This window comes from Glossina fuscipes, unplaced genomic scaffold (genome assembly GCF_014805625.2).
Source record: "Glossina fuscipes isolate IAEA_lab_2018 unplaced genomic scaffold, Yale_Gfus_2 115, whole genome shotgun sequence".
Classification (NCBI taxonomy): Eukaryota; Metazoa; Arthropoda; class Insecta; order Diptera; family Glossinidae; genus Glossina; species Glossina fuscipes.
The window spans coordinates 1,298,820-1,315,139 of NW_023998458.1; the positions used below are offsets into that span (position 1 = coordinate 1,298,820).

A 16,320-nucleotide genomic window follows, 5' to 3' on the forward strand; every position below is an offset into this window, starting at 1 on the left:
CCTGTGCGTGTTTAACTCTGTGTCCGTCTTTTTGTCTAACGTCTGTCATAGTACTTTCTGTTGCGGTGAGATATTTTGATAAAAGTTCGTATACCGACGCATACCAAATAGCCCAAGGCTTAAATATCTAAAAATCGAGCCACTCTACTCTGATATCCTATATCATGTGTGGTACAAAAGTATATTAAGTTTGTGCGGATGCATTTAATGCAGAGAAGGAAGTGAAATAGATCTTTTTTTATTATACAGATAGATTCAGAATCACTTTCAGAAGTTTGTCTGCCTCCCGGTCCTCCCATATGTTTGACGTTTTGGTGCATGGACTGAAGAACGAACGATATTGGGAATGGTTCGGGAAAGGCCACTTTCTCAATCACTTCTCAGTGGAGCGTGATTTAATGGCGCGACTAGTCCCACTATATTGTGTTTATAATAAAACTCAAATTTTCGCATAAGTTAAGAGTAAGAGGGAAAAAACTAAAGAGGAACTTAACATAATAAATATTATTATCCTATATGAAGTGCAAAAATGTTATCACTTTTTTTTTAAATGTGAATTTCTTTTTAATAAGAAATTATTTTTTAAATACATTTTCAGAAATACACTCACCTTAATTGACAGGACGAAGGGCAACTCCAATATTATTTATAACACATTAAATGAAAAAAAATGGAATAATCTTCTTAATCAAAATCACGTAATAAATAATAATTAATTGCAATAGCATATATTTAAAGCATAAAAATAATATTAAACAAAATCGTGTAATATATGTGTGAAAAAACCCAAAATATAAAAAGGTCTTTTAATCATTATTCTTGTTATTTCAATTTCATAAAAATATTTATTAAAAAAAAAAAAGTAAAGTAAATAAATAAATAAATATTTAAACAAAAAAAAAAAAAAATAATAATATTTACTTATGGAATAAATGTTTGAATTTAAAAACATAATGTTAAAAAACGAAAAAAAAAAACTTTTCAAAAAATAAATATATGCAAGTAAAAATTTTAATTAACTAAAGTGGATTAGTTTTGCACAACTTGTTCTCTTTAAAAAAAGAAATAATTAAATAATTGCAAAACAACATTCACTCTTGGAGGTCAGAAAATAACGTAGCGAAGGAGCTTTTGGGAAAAATTCTAAGCACAGGTAAGGAAAATATTCAACCGCTTATGAATGTATGAATGTTGTCGATATTAATATAATTAGATTTCTTTAATAAAAACATAACAAGCATTTAAAAATAAGGATAAAAATATAATAATTTTCGGTTTTTTATATAAACTTTTCTAGTGTAGTCAGTCAAAGAAATTCAGGCATAAGCATTTGCTTTGAGGATGGCATAATGTATGAATGTGGGCCCGAGCGTGCCCGCATTCATCTCTCAAAAAAGCTTCAGAGAACGTAGATTTGCAACAGGCAACACGTGACCTTTTTTGTGTGTCGATGAAATGCCAAACAAACAAACAAACAAAAAATGAAATAAAATGTAAAAAATTGTATATGCATACAATAATAATGATAATAATAATAAAAGTTATTCTTTTGCAACATTTTATTTAATTGTAAACTTATGAAATCATACGTACGTATATGTATGTATTCATTCATACCTAAGGTAAATAAATAACATTTTTGTTTAGAAAATTTCTATAAAGCTCTTTCCAAATAATATTTTTCAAAGAGTTGCACAAAACCTTTTTCTTATTTCAAACTCGTGTTCCCATACACACACATACACACACACATATATATATATATATATATATTATATAAAATTCATAAAAGCTGAACGTAGACCTTGATGAAATTCTCCATCTATATAGAGAAACTGTAGGATGTGATGTGTGGTAGCACTGTGGTAGAAATCTCATTATAATTACGTAAGGCTTAGTTGATGAATTTCGCCCATATGTCTCATTTCATTCATTCTGTCATTCAGTTATAGCAAAATCTCGCGTTCTTTTATCATCTAAATCCTATTTATCATTAACCAAACACGAAAGTGTGAAATTAAATTTTGATATACATACATATATAAATATATATATATATATATAGAGAGAGAGAGAGAGAGCGATAGAGCGAATACATATTTGAAACTCATTTAATTTCCAAGGACGCATAAGCTCTTCTACGACATTTCGATGTAACTCTCTTCTAACGGTACATATTCTCTATACAAGTGCAAGTTGACTAAATATAATGCATAGTACAAAATGTCTAAGGGGTGAGGAAGGAAAATATGTACAAAAACATTATTTATAAACTTGTGGACTTAACCGCATAACTGGAGCAAGTCGGCGATTAACAAAACACAATTGCTGTTGAAGGAAAGCAAAGCAAAACACAAGAATATTTGAAAAAATTTCTTTTATTATTTGCATTTCTCTTTATGGGAATTTGACTCGAAAATAATAATAACGAAAATTTAAATCAAATTATTTAAAAGGATCCGTTGCCTGTGAACTCAATAAAGAATTTCCTAAGAGATTATGTTACTTATTTTGTTACTGGCAATTCATTACAAGCAAAGATTTTGATTTAAAAGCTTAAGAAATTTTCTACTCCGATGAATTTATTAAAGCAGAAGCCTATTATTATATTCTTTTCGTTCTATCGGAAAGCGTCCACCCAAACTTATAAGTGGCCACGTTTTTCTCCACTTCTTTTGCGCTTTCTGCTTAGTGATCGTAAGGTGAACAAGATAGAATGTTCAAAATTATATACGGATATATTATCCGTGTAAAATTGGCTTAACTTTAAAATAAATGCCATGGGGTCTATCAGGTGATGGAGCTTTTTCTTAGCAATATAACCAATTAGGTATCGAGTAGAAGCATTTTGAAAGGAGATACAGATAGCATAATTTTTCTACTCTTTTCTTATTTCAAACAAATTAATTCAACCTAATTTGAGCCGACTTAAGCACATTTGAGTTACAGAAGATGCAACTCTGTACTGATTTAATATTTAGCATTAGTTTCCATTTTAGCGGGAATGGCTGGATTATATCGGACAGATAACTAAATTGAAATTCTTTCTGCCTTTAAAGGTAGCTGGAGCTTAATATCATTATTTTGATTGCATTTGACGGCGGCACCACAAGCAACTGCAGCTCGCTTCACGTCTAACAGTTTGCACACACTAAAGAGAATTTTTTTGGATGTTTCGTTCTTGCTTATGGTTTATCTTCAGTGGGGCAAATTGACAAAATTGCTGACCCTTCTCAAACATCGGCCTGCTAAAGTAGTCTGTAGATCCTTTTCATGGTTTTCTGTGGAAATTATTCAGAAGAAAAATAATGAAATCTTGTGTTCCTCTATTAATAGACTAGTTATGCAATTGAACACCAAAGGGCATGAGAACCAATCACGTAAACATCGAAGGGTCGTATGTTTTATGAAATTTTCATTGCATACTATTTCCGGACATTGCATATTATGTCACACTAAATATATTTCCACATTTAGAAGATAGGAGTTAAAATAGAAAACGCTCTCTAAAGTGAACTTAAAATGACAAAAATGTATAACTAACTCATCCAATCAATTATTTGCTCAAATTCTTACTCATATCTCGTTATACATATAATAAATGGTATAAGTATCGTTTTAAATACATTTAATGGGTTTTTCTATAAATATAGAAAATTCTATTTGATTATACAAAAGTGTCATCAGCTGCAGTTTCTAAATAAATTTCTGTGACTATATAGCTATAGGTAACAGAGAATTGTTCATCAAATGAATGGAAAACACACTTATTAAAATCATTGACGACACTTTATTTTGATTATGATTATTTATAACTCATTACTTTGTAAGAAATATATATATATACATATATATATATATATATATAGGACATGTATATATCGAAGAAGTGTACGCATAACAGATGCGCCTAAGCCTTAGTCAATTGAAAGAAAGTGCATGCGGAATAAGAGAGAAATTCTAATTTCAATGCAAATAATCCATGGAAGAGAAATATATTCCTGTTAAAGTGAAACTTAAATGCCAATCATTTTATGGTACACAACCCCTAACCCTAAGTTGTTCGTATTAGAGAATAGTTCTACTAAGATTTACGATGAAGAGCTTAAGGACGGTTTTAAGAAAAAAGACCCTAACCGGATGCCCAGGTAGGGTTTAATATGAAATACTTAGTATAATCTGTACGCTAACACCGAAGACTTTTAGCGAAAACGGGAGGATAAGGTCTACGGCACAGGGAGTCTAAAAAAGTATCCATTTATGAAAAACTTCTGGTAATTTTACAATTCCCTTGCCATAGAACTTTTTGGGTTCTGCTTAAAGGAAATTTACAACTTCTCGTTTTTATGGCGACATTTTGAAACTAACTCGACAACATTCTGCATTAGCAGAACGCTTACGTATCTCGTCCAACATCTCCCAATTTATGAACTTCTCGACTTAAAAGAGATGTGCGCAGTCTCGCATTGGAAATCTGGTTTCTAAGAGCAAGCTAATTAGAATTTGCTGATCCAGTTGAGAAAAAACTGCTGTGCGGGTCTCTTTAGAAGTCTTGCCTAACAGCCTTAGCTTAACACATGCGCTTCCTGCTAAATCTAAATGAACCAGAAGCTTAGTTGCTTCTGCGGTATACCGGCACACTTTGCACTCGACAGTGGAGTTTCTTGCCGCTTCCATCATGACATTCTTGGAAAATTGTTTTCGCGTTTTCGGAGAAAAAACTTTTTTTAAAAAATATCCCCTTACGTTGTAGTGGAAATACACTGAGAGAAAATCGATAGAGTTTCCTGTATATATGTTCATACATTCTTTCTCCTGCCACGTCGAACACTTAGAAGTGTATTCCGCGTCTTGGACAGCGACCAAACAGTTGACCCAAACTTTGGGGTGGAAATGTGTTGAGAAACTTTGCGTACAATTGCAGAACAGTAACCCCACTATCCAAAAATTTCTGCATAAGCTGCGCATTGAACCCAAGCTTTTGCAGAATGTGCATCAACCAATAAATGTTTTCTTATCTCTTGAAGTTTCTTTCGTTTTTATATATTAAACTTTGGTTCAGTTACCAGCTTGGATTACAATTAAAACAGATAAGACCCTGCGGAGGAAGTTCCTCTTTTAATAGTTATTCAGATTTCCTTCTTCTTTCACCTCATATCTGATTCGTTTCTACCTTAAGGACACATCTTGAAATCGAATTTATAAAATGAAGACGATTGAATTACTTTCTTGACCTCGTTTCTGGTAACGTCTTATTCGATCTGATCAAAGACGTGTATAACAAATTTCAAATTTTTTCCTAACTTTTAAACCTCAAAGAATACCAGATGCGAAATACTTAGAATGTTGTAATGACAAGAGGCAAATCGATTTATATTTTCATACTCCTCAAGCATTTTTTACGCATAGTCATCGATTTATTTTTGTTGTAACCAATCATCCAGTTCTCTATAAGTATTATAATCCCGTTTCAATCGTTAATAGGCAGTAAGTCTTATGTTAAATGCTTAATACGCCTTGCAAATGGAATAACTAAGTTATCCGCTTTTTGCTGAAAAGAGAAATAAACATATAATTACCTGGACAAAGATCAAAATGCAAAGAATGCAGCAAAAGAGTACCAAGATTAAGCAAATACATTGGAAAAGTAATAAGCGTAAGAGGAACTAAGGATTAACGAAAACAGCATAGTGCAGCGTAGTTACATAATAATAGGTTGGAGGGAAAATTCTGTCGCATTTTAAAGAAAATATTTGAATTCATTATTGATGACTTTTTTTTTTTTATTTACAAGAAAATTTACCTGCCTATTTAAAATACGACGGAACTTTCCCTCCAACCTATTAGCAATAAATCTACAATTGAATCGGAACGCAGAATTCATAATGCATTAAATGCAACAATAAAATCATAAAATAACAGTACAAAACATTTTATTAGTAGGACCAGCAACAAAACAACAAGAACTATCTCAATTAACAGTAAAGCCTATTAATTTTTTTATATACACTTTACTATTGTGTAAATCACTTTAATAGAAATTCCCATGCAAACGATAGAGAATTTCTTGTTCTACACTACACTAAGAGTCCAAGTCGAAGTCGATGTTTCGTGTTTAATGAACTTGATGCCAACACTAAGTATTTATAAAGAAGTAACAACAACAACAACAACAACAACTTTAAGAGACAGCCAATAGCAGACAAGCAAGCAATCATTACTATCACACCATACTCTCGGAATGCGTTTATAACAATAATGGTAATATCGAGCAATGGTCCATTTCCTGCAATTAGTATTTTAAGTGATAATTGCAATGTCAATTATTGCTGCCATTTATTAACCGAAAAAAACAAACCAGAGTTAAATGTTGCAGAATAAAGGCGCAGTATACCAAACGGCATTCTTAAACAAACATATATTATATGTAGAAAGAAGCATACACTTACATTTACATATTAATTAAATCATAGAGGATTAATATGTTGTGTAAAGAAATGTAAAAAGAAGTTGTTTAACCAGTTTCTCTCACTCTTCGCTGATAAGGAAAATAGTCATTTAGTCATTTATTCATTCAGTCGGTCAATTAGTTAGTCAGTCAAGTTGGCTTGACCGTATTAATATGCAATCATTAATCGTTAAGTCTCCACCTATTTTATTACCGGAGTCTCTTAAAAGGTATCATATATATATATATATATATATATGTATGTATATACTCACTCATACATATATAGGAAATTTTTTGATATTGACTTCAATAAAAATATATGATTAATTAATTTTGCGGTGAGTATGCAATAAAAAAAAAACAAAAAGAAAAAGAAAAAAGAAAACACGCGTACACACTCGTACACACATAGATAACTTGATTTTCGACTAAAAATAGTTAGCATTAATCTTTGTTGATTTTACTCGCAATAAACTTTGTAAAGAAATGTAATGTTAGCGACACGTATATCTATCTATCTATATATTCAAATATTCACACATACAAGTGTATATGTTTAAACTTTGAAATATATATAATATAAGTACATATATGCATATATATGTATATATGTGCATAAAATGCAGCTTAGTTTACACTTGTCGGGCGGCTGATTATTTGTTGCTTATGCACTAACAACAGTATTCCCGTTGTGGCTAGCATATCCTCAAGTCAACTAAAATGAGTCTTTAACATTTTTGCTGATAATAAAGTTAACGCTTTGGTAAAGGTGGAGTTTTCATGACTGGTTTTAATAATTATATTTCTTTATATGCGATGACTACCGTTGTGTGTTTCTGGCATTATCTCTGGACAAAAAAAAAACACAAAACAAAACAAAAAAAAACAGTATAAAGTCGACATTTAAACAGAAATTTTATTAATGGCGATGGCGGCCACGTCAAAAATAATACGATTATATACAAAAATATTTGAGACTCGCGAAAAAAAAACGATCTTATCTATAAAAATGTGGGAATTTCCGCAGAGAGCAGGCGAGTTGCAACGAAAACTTTTCCAACAAAGAGTCCTTAACTTAGTAGAGATCTTCTAAGCAAATAAATATGCCCTATCTGCTGAAGTTATGACAAGAGATATCTAGATAACCTATTTATTACTCGCGATACTCCTTGGCAAAGGTACAGATATTAGAACAAATTTGTTCACCCATTGTTTTGCCCACATTTCACCACATGCTTTTAAAGGAGCTTGCCAGTCTACTGAGCCTAGAATCATTTTCTTTACTCATTACTAACTGTTTTCTGAAATTTACCAACAAAATTTTCTTAATCTAAAAACAAAAAAAAGATTAATTAAAATATCTCCTTAATATTATAAAAGTAGGGGAAGAAAAGTTCACCTTCATTTTCTAAAAAGTTTTTCACAGATAATTCTAGCTTAGCTTTATTGGAAAAGGATTCTTCCCTATCAAAAACGTAATATGGCCCGACACTTCTCGTATGACCAACTTTTTGTTTTTAAAATAAATTTAACTAATTAAATTAACATGACAAGTTTTAGTTTTAAAAAAATCCACAGGGTCTTCGGAATATGATAATGATGTTTATAATCGTCTCTCAAGCCAAACTATGTTAATTGCTTCAATTTGGGGATTCTTCCTGTTCAGCACCCTTCAAACATGATCAAATTTATCAATTCCTTACGTATCTTATGTACGCTTACTTGGGAAATTTCCAATTGGGTGAGTGACTGAGCTTTTATACTTATACCGAAAAAATACGGAGAGGATGAGAGTTTAAAAAAAGCCTGTTTTGGTTATATAAAAGACATTAGGAAATGTAAGTCACATTTTTGGACTGACACGCTCCTATTTAGAATTTAAACGAGAGAAACCAGATAGAACAGAGATATAAATATGTTATATCAAAGTTGCCCGATATGCAAAGGATCAAATCTCAAGTGCGGTGGAGCTTTCAATAAAGCTGACAGGCTTGGTTGCGAATACTTTAAGACTTCAATCTTAGAATTCATCTTTGGCTCAATTAATAATAATAATAGTTGTCTATCCAGTATCTGCTGAAACGTAAACCATTTAACCGGACTGACACAGCCCTATTCCCAGTTTGAAAGAAAGAGAGAAACCGGGCTTAAAGTAAGGCTACATTCGTTATACCAGATATGTTACATATGCTATATATTCGGATTAACAGAATACGATTTCTGAACTCAGAAGAATTCAGTCGCTAGACTTTTCAGGCCTAAAACCTGTAGGAACGAGAAACAAAGTACAAACCCATATTGAATTTAGAGCACCTAGAGCTAAGACCCCAATATAAGTAATGGCTATTGATGCTATTTAATACACGCCGCTTAAGGTATGCTTCAAAGGAAAAGCAAGAAAAACTTGAAATTCACTTACGTTATAAGTCTTAGATCCTCAGCACATTTTCTATAAATTCGCTTGTAGCCGTCGTTTTTATACAGGAGACACCCATAAACACCTACAGAGTGTCAAAGCAATTGATTTGTAATTTAATGTATTTTCTTGTCTTTTTTTTCAATATTATCGGTTTGCAATAAACGAGTACGTAGGTATACGTGTGTAAGTGCTTGTTTTTTATAGTCATTTTTCATTTGTTTACATGAGAGATTTTGCAGATACATACAATTTACACATGTTGGTAAGTGCACTTATAAATGCGTGTGTGTATGTGTATGTATAAATTAATTTATTTATTTAAATGAACGACAAGTAAAATTTCATAGAATTTTGAAATTGATTAAACACATTTTTTTATTCGCCTGTAATCTAAATAACAGGAATATCTCGCAACAGAAGTAAATAAATTAAAAAAAAATTTGTAAAAAAAAAAAACCTAGAGATTATTTTCAGATGAGATCAAACTAATTAATTAATTATCCTCGCTAGGTTAGTGCTGTTTTAAAAAGCTCATACGTTTTATCGAACAATAAATACGAGACAATCAGCCTTATTCCGTGCGCTGTGACCCATCACTAATCAGTGAGATAGAACAATGATTTTTCTTATCACAATTTTCGTGACTTTGCAATAGTGATAGCCAAAGTCTGCAAAATTTATTTAAGTATAAAACATAACTGGGAACCGAACGTGTGGCTTGTGACGTCTATCTGCTGTTGCTAGGAATACGACTGAATACACAAAAACGTAATCGGTTGAGGGAATATAGGCATTCTAAAGCTTGGGCGTGATCTGCATAGGTCATAACGTCCTGCATATACAAATTGCTGCCACAGGTCACTATACTTAAACTATACGTAAAATATTACGCCCACGAGCACATTTAAAGGAGTTGAAATTAGCATGACCGAAAATGTCTGGAGGATCTGAAAGAGGCTACTTATTTTAACTAGCGCATAGAATGTGCAAATGTAGGATGTTAAATGTTGACGGTCAACTGACTTAAAAAATGTTGATTTACTTGTTATCAGTAGTTGTATTAGTCGTCAAAGAGGAAAAGCAGGCATTATTCGCATCCGAAGCATACCGCTCCGAAGTCGAACAAGGCTACCGGCAAGTAAAAAAGAATGATTTATTTTTATAGATGCTTTTGGCCAAGAGCTTGCGAGTAAATCGAAAAGAGAACAAAGCGGATGCGCAAGTTATTGGCTAATGAGCAAAGAAAGGATAGAATTGAAAATGCTGAAACGGCTTTGGACGAATATTGCTCTGAACGGGACGTGGGTGTACGCTGTAAAGATCTAACTTGCCCGATGACATATGGAGTAAGAACATACATACTCATCGCCTTGGGCTGATTAGTCCGTGAATGGCAAATTGAGATTAGTGCAAGATCTCTCTTAAGTCAGGCACCCGCTTGCAGTGCATCTCCACACCAATCAACAGCGGAAAATTGCTTTGGGTGCTCCCGGGGACCGTGGAACCAAAAAATAAAAGCCAAAGATTGGATAATTAATTGAACAATCTGCTTAAGCCTATTGCGAATCTTCGCAGACCCGACATTCAATTGTTGGATTCCTGGTTGGCCGCCATCGAATGTCCAACGTGCCAAAAACCTATTTAGTAAAATTATGGGAAGTGCACCCAGAGTTTATCGATATGCTAAAAGCAATGTGTATCGACAACATTTTACGCAAGCAAAGCTATTTTAATTTTTTTTATATTAAATAGTTTGAAAAGAAATAGACAGCTTGATAACTTGCTCCTCAAAACATATCCACGTGACAATTACAGTTGAAACACTTCAGGATGGCTAAAAGTAGGTGAACTTCAAGGTTTGAAGGCTGCAGGTAAAGGCTCTTGGTGCCGAAGATTGCTGTTTCTGCTCTCTTTTTCTATCAAAATTGGCCCAATGGCTTGGTAAAATCAAGTCTGAATTTCACCCTATTGAAGTATACATATATATCTCAAAAAGTATCTTAAAGGCTTTTCAAAGTTCTACGTACGGAATGACAAGTTTAACGTACCACAACTATTAAACGCAATAAAGTATAGACATGAGTCATTATATGTTAGAATATTTCTTATATTATTGTTATTGTCATTATCATTATTGTTATTATTATTATTATTATTATTATCAATAAAATCGCGAACAAGAATATCAAGCATTTTATATAACCATTCTCCCATAACACTTATGGGATGATATAATCACGATTTGATTAATAGCGTTCCGGACAACATTACTCAAGTCTTTTGTATGCTCTTACGCCAACACAATAATTAGCGCTAACAATAAACACTGACTTTAATAGTTTCATAGAAACATTTTCTAATAAGAATAAAAAAAAAAAAAAGCTTATGAGTGTTTACATTGCAACTATTAATTAGAGAAAAGATCACTTTAAAGTTATATTTATTGGTGTTTTCGTTCCTTACCCCATTGACTTATTTGTTCGCCTTCCCTCCTATATAAGCATGAAGGTTTGCAATTTCGTTGATAATTGTTCCTGTTTCTCTAACCGTCTACTTATGTCGTTGTATTTAATTTAATAATTTACAGCCAAGTTAAATTTAAAAATGAAAACAACAACAACAACGCTTTACACAACACTACACAGCGCAACAACAACTTAATTAAGGCAACACAATAGTGTCGGTAATCTGAACCAGTTTTCATGTTACGTTTGTTGTTTTTCATTATTTGTTTATTTACTTGTTACTGCCGCTGTTATTGCTATTGCTCCTATACCCGCTGCTGCTGCTGCTGCTGTTACCTCTACTACTACTACTGCCACTTCGGCTGCCTGTGTGTATCTTAATATCTGTGTTTAGTTATTGTCGGCATTGATTTGTTGTTATTTCTCACATTTATATTCTATCAAGATAAAGAAAACAACAACAAAAATTTGATGTATTTTTTGTAATTGCTTAAATTGCAATAAATCGTTTTATTGTCAATTGAAAACGAAAAAAAAAAAAAAAAATTATAAATAAATAGAAAAAATCAATTAAATATGGGTTAATTGAAATACATTTATTGCCCCAAGTGTGTTAGAGGACGTTGACAACAAATCTTAATTTAAAATAATAACGATTGCCAACATTAATGTATTAAGTCAATAATAAAAAAAAACAAAATTAAGGAAAATGAGTAAACGATTTAAAACATTAGCTTTAGTGATTTTATTTAGCTATCAAGTCAACACTGGCTCACAAATATGCAAAAAAAAAAAAAAAAATATTTTTATTATTCTTATTATTATTAATTCCGCCAGAGAAATAAATTGTAAGACTAAGCTCTTAAAGCACTAGCATCTAAGACCACCGGCTTTCGATTAAAAACTCTACCGCACTTGAACCCACGAGCATTGAGTTGCTAGTCGAGATTCCTCGCCTTCGGCCACTCAGGCGGATAGACAAAAAATAACTCGCAGAAATCGATAGGAAATTAAGATGAATTTCAAGCTGCTTGGGCTGCACTAACAACGAATGTTAAAAGTTCGCTTTCAGTTGCTTGCGTGCTTTTCAATATAACTAGAAAAGAGATGTGATGTCAACTCTTAATTATTGGATGCCTTAAAGCTCCCAGTCGACGTCAATTAAATCTGGTTATTAAGAATAGACTCACAATAATTAGGAATGAAAAGCGACCGTCAATTACGGTAATTAGTTATCGGCATGGTTTGCACTAAATTCACAGAAATAATTGGAGCGTTTATAGATCTTGCTTTTCAGGCAGACTAAGCAAAGCGGCTAACGACAGAGTAAAAGTACGCAAAGTGTCGGAATGTACTACTGCGTCCAAAAAGTAAGGCCAATTTAATAAACATATTTTGGTCTCGTTTTTCGAATAGCTTCACATAAACGACGCATAGCACTCGAATAATATTCCTTGTTAGCAGTTTGATCGGGCGGAAAGAGTTTATAGTGGACAACACCGCGATCATCGAAGAAAACTGTTAACATCACCTTGACTTTTGAGCAATTTCGGTGCGAAATTTTCGGTCTAGGCTCGCTTATTGCACGATATTCGCTCGATTGATCGGTTGTTTCCGGACCATATGCATATATGCAAGTCTCGTTTCCCGTAATAATGCGTTTCATGACCTATTAATAGTCATAAATCATCTCCTCACGCACGTTGGGAAGTCATTGTTTATTATAAAATGTTATATACGGGGACGAGTCGTAACAGTGACCCATCAAACCCGTTTTCAAGAAGTTTCTTGCTCAAATCAAAACAAGTTGCAACTATATTTTGACCCGTTTCGAATGACAATCTTTATAAGGCGAATTAAGCAGGCGTTGCGTACAACGACTGAGAAACTTGATATTGAACTTAATTAACCTTTTGCACTCATAATCGCTCCTTTTTTTTGCCTACTCGTAACGCTTATATTGTTTTGCAAAGAAAGCATAAAAAGTTGTTCCACAGTAAAAGATCGCACTGGAATATGTAATACGATAAGTTAGAAGTTGGTGAAAGAAAGAAACACTTGATCTAGGAGTGGACAGGATTAGACGCGGGCTATATATGTTTTTGTATGAATTTCAAAAATCAAAAAATAAAAAACCATAAGAATTCTCGCAGTGACTATAACATAGATAGTAATTTCCGAAGAGTTTCGATAACATATTCACCCGTAAATTCCGGCCTTCTGTAGGTTTCTAAACTAAATTTCGGCAAAAGACGCCTTTAAACAACTTAAAATTTGCCTTAAAACAAACTAAAAGATCATAGTTGGGTAAGGCCGACCTTTCAATACTCTATATTGTTTGGCTAAAAATTACACCTTCTTACCATAAAAAGCGGTTATAATAGCACGAGTAGAGGCCTGACAAAAATTTACGAAGCGAATCACTAGCTTGGACTAGATTTGCTTATAAAATATTTAATGTTCTTTCTTTTGGGCGGATAAACGCAAACGTATTTAAATAAATCATCTTAAGTCAATCAATATAATAAAAATTGTATTTATTTTAGGTGTTCCGTGGCAGCGAATACATCCGCATAAATTTAAGAAAACCATCCCACGACTCACGCAGGGTATTTGTAAGTCACCGATCATTTTCAAGAGACTTTAATCTATTCTGCGCTACGGTAGAAAGTCTTAGCTAACTTAAGAAAAAAGAAACAAAAGAAAAATAGTAATAATAAGGTTCAACGGCTATGTCCGGAAATCCTCTGCGTCTGTCTGAATCACGGTACAGCGACTTTATTATTTCTAGGGTCACTCATAAGTGCGACTTCGTGGTCTCCCAATGCAAATCATGGGCTGGAAGAGACAATACGTAAGAAAGGGTACAGAGTGGCCCAGGTAAGTAGATGCCGTCCGTTCGTTTGCTCCTATAAGCGGAAAGCACTTGTATTTCTTTTAGATGTAACCGCCTGTGAGTGTCCGTGGGATAAAAATTTTAATTTTTATCAATTAGTCAAGCTTTAACTTGAGTTTAACCTACGAGTTTTTGACCTGAAATTGGCTTTTACTTCCGTCCTCAATAAAGAGAAGCAATTGCTTCGAACAGAAACGTAATAAGTTTCTTGAGAACTTCAAGAATAACTTGACTGAATAAATTTTATTTAATCGATATTATCTCTCTCTCTCTCTCTCTCTCTCTCTTTATATATCTACATTTTAAGCCGGATACGGTTAATACAAAAGATAATTATTAACAAGCATAGTCGATCGTCTTTCATATCATTTCAACAAGTCTGGTAATGATTGTCGCTAAATGAAAAAAAAAGAAACGAAAACAAGAAAAACAAAACAAAAGAAAAATAAAAAATTAAAACAATTACAACATGATACACTTGTAGAATAAACCGAAAGCCATACAAGTACAACTAACCATGCAACCATCCAACCGAACACCAGCAGCAACAACAGCTATTTAAAGTAGTCAAGAGGAAAAGTAATCAAAAGTAAATTAAAAAAGAAAAAAAAACTTACAAAATAGAAATAAACCACATCAGCAATAAGAAAATACAAAAAAAATAAATGCGAAAAAAACGAAAATTTACAAAAAAGCATAAACGCGCACACACACACACACACACACACACGGACACAGCGTCGCGTACCCATATTTTGCACTCACTCAAGTGATGGCAATAACATGAATTTTTCATTAGCAAAATTAAACGGCGGCCTATTGCTCGAATGCGAAACAACGTGTCTACTTGAGTATCTCTGTGTGGTAGGTAGGTAGCCTTAGCAGTAGTCTGCGTTTATCGTTCAACCAACACCCCGTCCGTAAGTAAGTACATATGAACGTATGTATGTATGTATGTATGTATATGCACAACGTAACAGAAAATTTTCAATGACAACAATTTCAAGTAGTGTGTTAAAGTGATTCAATCACAACACAAATTGTAACAATGCATACAAACGGCAAACGGCAAACGACAAACAGCCAGTGGTGTTCACGTTCGTGTAACACGTATATGACAGTTAATCAATCAAAATTTGCAAATAAATGAAGTGATTAAAAGAATTTTCTCTTTTTACCGTTTTTTTTTTTTTATTTATTATTTTTTTTATTAATAATAATAATAAAAAAAAGTTCAAGAAAAAGAAAGAAAAAAGAAAAACATTTTAATTAAACATGACAGTTGAATCGATAAGCAATTAAAGGTTTTTATTTTTCTTATTTTTTTTATTTTTTTTTGCGAACAGCTCTTGAGGAAATCAAAAGGAAAATTAAAATCAATGATTTTATTTTAATTAAAATCTTAAACGAATCAACACAACTTTTTCTTTACTTTGTTTTCTTTTTTCTTTTTTTTTTAATGATTAATGAGAACACTGATAACGTCTATAAAGGAAAATAAAAATTGACATAGTAAGAGGGAGACATTTTTCCTTTTACTTTGACTGAATGTCATCATTAAATTATCGTTCGATTCGCAACATTGCGAACAATGAAGAGATATGTGTGGGAATGAGAAATGTTTTTTGAAGTGTTTTTCTTTTTTTTTCTTTTTCGTTTAAAAGAGATTTCTAAAGATTACATTTTTAAGATAAATATTTCGTTCAAAGATTTCGTGTAGAATTAACAATTTCAAGAATTTTGAAGAAAGCGCCTACTTGGTGTTGTATTGCCTTGACGAATGCTGCAAGTTCTCTAAGTGTACGAACAAAATGAATATATAGAAGGAATATAACTTTTTACATAGTTACACCTTAAAATTATATTTCGCTATACCGCATCTCTTGCACCCAACACTTTCATATTAACAAAAATTGAAAACGAAAAAAACGAAAAAAACTAAACTTCCATAGTTCTTAGTATTGAGTAGACATGGACGGTTTTATCCATCTTTCCGGAACATAAACAGAAAATCTTCAAAGCAGATGTGTTTTCGACGTACGTGGTACTACATCTTCATCGGTTTGAACTGATTCCTTTCGTAGACACT

At 32.5% G+C, this 16,320-nt stretch overlaps 1 protein-coding gene across 1 annotated transcript in view; it reads left to right on the plus strand.

Annotated features, from left to right (window-relative positions):
* The first annotated feature begins 948 nt into the window (after nt 1-948).
* The window catches only part of LOC119640093 (homeobox protein 2), a 128,391-nt gene continuing 113,019 nt past the window's right edge, over nt 949-16,320 (plus strand). The window contains exon 1 of the mRNA XM_038037906.1: nt 949-1,153. The gene's annotated coding sequence lies outside the window, so the exon portion shown is untranslated. The remainder of the gene's footprint in view (nt 1,154-16,320) is intronic.